The following is a 5,126-nucleotide window of genomic DNA, read 5'->3' as shown; positions in this document are numbered from 1 at the left end:
CTCCTTGCTCAGCCAATTGGCTGCAGCTGGCAACTTGATTACAGCATGAAGTTATCCTCAGGAGATGAAAATACTGTGTAAAAGCAAAAGCAGCTCCTTAATCCAGCACTGTAAGGCTGGAAGCTGAAATCAGGCAAATTTGATTTAATGTTAAAGCATGTGTGTAAACAGTGATGGTGATCAGTTACTACAACAGAGTATCAAAGACACATATTCTACTTGTCGATAGGTCATGTGCTTGATGTTAGTGGATGCCTGTCTAGAAGATGCCCAGAAGTAAATGAGTGGAACTGAAGACAGATAATACACTGAGGTTGAAACAAGGTGCTCTGATGGCCCCTTCTGATAGGAATACAAACAGAAAGGTCTGCTAGAAGAACTCAAAATTCTGCATTAACAGTTCTGACTGAAAGATCTCTGAGTAATTTGAAATAGTCATTTGTAATTGTTACATAGCACTTCAATTTCCAGAAGAATGTCAGTCTAATCCTACAAGGACACAGAGAGCTATTCTTCTGGAAAAAAGACAGTCCACTTTTAAATGCAACCTCACCTCCCTGCTGTGTCATGCTATACCCGACAGTGCTTCTTTTTTCATAAAGATGTCTAGACATCTGCTAATGCTCATTGCTTTGATGACAACTTATTCCATATGTGTCCTGTTTCAAAGAAATTACACTGCTTGAAACTCTGGCATTTGTTCAGGTTTCTATCTTTCAGATTGTATATGTTCTTATTCTCTTTCTTTCTCCTGACCTGTGACCATTTGAAATTCAAAAGATCAGTTGTTCATAAAAGTGCCCATTCTAATGCTTTGATTCCATTTTTCCCTGCCCCTCTCTCACACCTGGTTCAGCTAGAAATAATTTATGAGAGAACTTCAGTTCTGTCTATATGGTCTTCCTCTATTCCCTGCCTACGTTCCTGCCTCCTTCCCTGCTTTTCTGTCTCTTTTTCCCTTATTCATGTCTCTGTGTGTCCAATCTTTCCCCACCATTTTTGCTTTAATCCCTCCTCTGAAATGGTAGGTGATACTGGCGAGGTGGGTGATTTAGAGTAGGGGATCTGTGAGGATGCAATTCTTCTCACCTCCTGAGCAGCAGCTGCTTTCTTCAGAGGAGATGCTTAGACTTCACAGTGAGAGGGCCTGATCCCTTCTCCACTTGCTTGTGTTTTGCTCTGGTGCCCTGATGTCTATGAAAGAGCAACTGAGGCCAAGGAGGGAAAGGAGTCAGGCAATGTAGGCCTGGGTTTGCTAGGATATTCTGGAGCAGTTTGATAACAGCAGTGTATTTCCTGATTGCACCTTTGCTTTCATCTACAGATTTCTGTGTTGGCTCTATTTTCAAACAGAATATCCCAGGAGTTACTAAACTTCAAATCTCCCTTACCCCCACACTCCTCAACAAACTAAACAAACCTGCCTATTGAGTTTATTTATGTCAACTATTTTATAGAGAGATCTGTGTTTATGGAGTGACAGCAAGATGTTAAGTGAGGAAGTATTCCAAAAAGATTTCTGTGGAAGCTTCTCAGCATTGTTTGATGCCCTGGAGAGGTTTCTGGTGCTAACGTGACTCCAGTTCTCTGAGTAATGCTTTTTTTAACAATACTGCCAAGTGTTAATTAAAAAAGAAATGAGAGGTAGTTCTCTGTCCTGGTTGTAGATCTGCATTATAATTGTGTTTGCAAAGTCATTTTGAATTAAAAAAAAAAAAAAAAGTGAGAGGGAGAAAGACTCTTGTGCTCTTGTGCTTTAAGAACACATTGTAAATTTACATGTTATATATTATGCCCTGAAAATGTTTTGAAAAGACAAAAATAGAAAAGGACAGTCATAACACCTATGCTGACTAATATTTTTCACTAGATATTAATTTGTGGACATTAACCCCTTTTAATTGACCTTTAGACATAAGATTAGACAAACAGTGAGCTCTGCTGACCAGTGCATATACAATTAGAAAATAACAAGGTGAGGCAGAAGTGCTTTAATCTCATTTCATCCCTGAGACTTTATCACCATTTGGCCTAGTTCCCTTTATCCATCCAGAGATAACAACAGCTTTATTTGGCAGTGAATTAAAGAACCAAGTAGCTTTACTTTGTAATATAGGTCAAACAAAAAACAGCACATTTGTTGCTGGGTTTCTTGACAAACAAAATGCTTGGAGTTTTTAGGAGCAAAGCAATTGCAAAGTATTCAAGAAGATTTTCAGTCTGTTAAAAATGCAAAAGATTTGAAAGGTTTTAATTGGAGCCAGACAGACTGTCTTGTGGCATTTCACTGTGCCATCGGGCAGGAGATCAAAGTTTAAATTCCTAACTGGCTGGCAAAGACTAGGAGCAATGTGAAGACAGGATGTTTGGCCACTGTATGGGATGCTTCCCCTCATGATAATTTTAAATAACTCCCATTTAAACAACTTCCAACACTCCAGAGCAAAAGCATGGATAAGAAGGAAAATGAACCTTATTTCCTCTTCTCCTGTCTCCACACAAGTAGCACCACTGCTAATCTTCATGTGAAAAAGGAGAAATTAATTACATCAGATATCTTCTTTCCCTTCCCAAATGATCTTTTCAAAGAAACATCCCATTTTCTGACTGTCCAAAAGTCAGAAAACTAATCTAATTCATATGTCATTAAGTACCTACTAGTCAACCTGATTTGCCCCAAAATTTATCCATTAAGCAGCCCAGAACTGATAAATTCTGTGATTTTCAAGATTAGTAAAGCCACCTCTCCCTGTGGACCAGAAGTGTATTATCTCATTTGATGTTACACTAGTTTATTTCAGGACATGCTGCATCGCATGAAACTTAACGTATCCCAGAGCCTCACATAACACTTAACAGGCTTTATTAGAATTGTGATATATATCAGTTCTTTAAAAGTGTGTGCATGCAAGTATTATACATGAGCAACAAAAAATATGTACTATAATTTTCACTTGTACAAGCCCTTGCAGTCAGCATTTCACCATTGACTCTATATTCAGCAATCTGACCCAAATGGGAGTGCTGTAAATGATGTTTGTACTTTCTAAATATGACCCGCTGCTTATAGGCGATCTTGATCTGCAGAAATCTGTCAGAAAAATGGGAAAAGAGAAACTGTAGGTAAAGTAGATTTTGAGGTCTTTTTGTTTTGATTTGATTTTTAGCATAAATAAAATTAAATTTCTTTCTGGAGTGGTGAGAAAGGGAAAGGAAAATAATAGTTTAGTATCTCTGATTTATTGCTGGGACAACCTAACTAATGGGGCTTATACTACAGATAAAGAGCTATACTAAAGGTAAAGAGCCCTTTCCCTCTTCTTCAGAGGTTCTTGGAAAGAAATCTTCAGCTTGATAAGTAAGGGGCTGATCACTGCATCAGAGCTTCACCAGAGAGATTTCACCTTTTCACCTCTGATATTTTACTGTAATCTTTGCTTCTACATATATTAAACAAAACAAAACAAAAACTATTTGGAATATATAGAGAAATATTTTTAAATGATTATCTCAGGAATCTAAATCTACAATAATGCCAATAAAACACCTGTTCTTTAAAATTTTACTTTTAGTGGTCTCAGATTTGGGGAGCAAAGAAACGTGTGTAAGGAGCTTAGCGTTTGTTAGCTTCTGATATGCTATTAATCATTATACCACTAGATTTCAGAATTAGGTTCTTCAGTCAGAATAAGCAGATATATTAAGGTTGATGGTTTTGATACCACACACACATAATCCAAGGGGTTTATGTAGCTTCTTACACTGCTCTGTGCAAATACAGAATAGAACTCAGCAAACAGTACATTTAGAAAGAAGACACACACCTGGTAGTAGTAGATCCTACTGTTTCTCTCGAACAAAGTGGCATATTTCTGGTTTATATGAAAATGTCATCTGTAGATGTAGATAATTTAGGATGTTAAAAAATATCAGTGACTAAACAGAAACAAAGAATATTACACGTGTCAGACTTGTCTTAAAAGGCTAGGAAGTGTGTCTGAAAATTTCTATTTTTTTATCTCTTAGAGTCTATCAAACAGCATGGATGGAGCCACTGGATCAACTCATGTAGAAGGAAAATTTGAGATATGACTCTGAGAAGAAATGTAAACAGAAAGAAATGAATTAAAACAAAAACATATAGTCATTATGAAAAGAAAGAACAACCTTTTCCAAATGTATCTCCAGTTAATTTAAAATCACTTCAGATAAATCTCTATTCCTCTCCTTTGCTAACATTCAGCTAAGCTAAAGACATTTGCTGAATTATTCCAGGAAAATAATACTGTGCCTGCAGTTTTTTAATGATAGAACAAAATGCATTTCATTGTGTGCAATGAGTCAGACTGGTTTAACTTCAGGGATGGGGTTCAGCTTCCAGACTGAGAAATAGGGCGTAATCATAGATAACTTAGGTCATTTGAGGTGCCTTACAGAATCACACATTGCTTCCAGTTTCTACTCATGTATATCCTATAAGAAACAGCTACTGAAAGATTTGAAATTCAATTAGAATATGACAAAAATTTTAAAATGTCACATTTTTGAATATTACTTGCATAGGAAAGTTTGGTTAAATGTTACTTGTTTATCCCCTATATATATATCTCTGATATATCATATAGATACATGAGGCATATATCTCGTATAGATTGGTATCTAAGTAAGTTGTAGAATTGTGTTTTTGAACAGCATGAGATCAAATAACACAATCCATCCTTATAAATCCAGCATTTCATTCCATCAGGCTGCTCATAGTGCAGGTCTGTAGCTTCATGCTCCAGTCTAAAGTCACTGGCTGCTCAGCAGGGGCACCTAAGCTAGGCCAGTGAGACACTGTGGAGCCTCCTGGCTCCATTCCTAGCTCCTAAAAATGAAGCTCTGATCTGTCTCCAAAACAGGGCTGGGACTCCACAGTGCAATTTAGACCTTTTTTTTTTTTTCCCTCAAAAATTATTCATACAGATCTATTTGTTATGAATCAGCCTCAAAACACAATAGGTTTCCACATAATTATTCAGGTGACTCAAAAGAAAGCTTACTTCATTAAGAAATGTTATTTGACTTCAGTCATGAAGTAGGATAGCAAAGGTAAAGTGATACAATATAAAAAAGATACAGCCATT

Source organism: Anser anser (genome assembly GCF_964211835.1).
Source record: "Anser anser genome assembly, chromosome: 1".
Lineage (NCBI taxonomy): Eukaryota > Metazoa > Chordata > Aves > Anseriformes > Anatidae > Anser > Anser anser.
The sequence above is the reverse complement of the archived record's forward strand: the minus strand, read 5'-3'. Positions refer to the sequence as shown.